Raw genomic sequence first — 519 nt, 5'->3', positions numbered from 1 at the left:
GCACTTGAAACAGTTCCTTCGCAGTTGACTTTCCCAATGCCACACGTCGTCTAACGTCCTGACTGCTGCTTCCGTTGGCATCGATTGTAGAACCAAGCAACGTGAATGCAACGTGAATGCTGTTCCATTTTAGAGTACCATTTTTCTTATTGCCATTTCAGTATTGATCTGTTGAAGGCCATGGGCACTATCAATTAGAGCAGTTTGTATGTATATTGATAATATTTCTACATGCGTCATAACATCATCAAGTCTTCCTAGAGGTGAAAATACTGTCACTAGGTGATCAATCCAAGGAAACACTGATCAAGAACATCAAGTTCTTAATATAGATGTATTAGATGTGTTTTGCAATGAATTACTTAATATGGCTCAGCATATAGATTGAATAAGTGTGGAGAAAGAATACAACCCTGATGCACTTCCTTCTTGATTTTAAACCATGTAATGTCCCCTTGTTCTGTTTGAACAACAGCCTCCTGGTCAAGGTACAGATTCCTCATGAGTACAATCAAGTGC

Source organism: Orycteropus afer, unplaced genomic scaffold (assembly GCF_000298275.1).
Source record: "Orycteropus afer afer isolate SDZICR_OR568_19922 unplaced genomic scaffold, OryAfe1.0 scaffold00212, whole genome shotgun sequence".
Classification (NCBI taxonomy): Eukaryota; Metazoa; Chordata; class Mammalia; order Tubulidentata; family Orycteropodidae; genus Orycteropus; species Orycteropus afer.
This window is presented reverse-complemented; position numbering follows the sequence as displayed.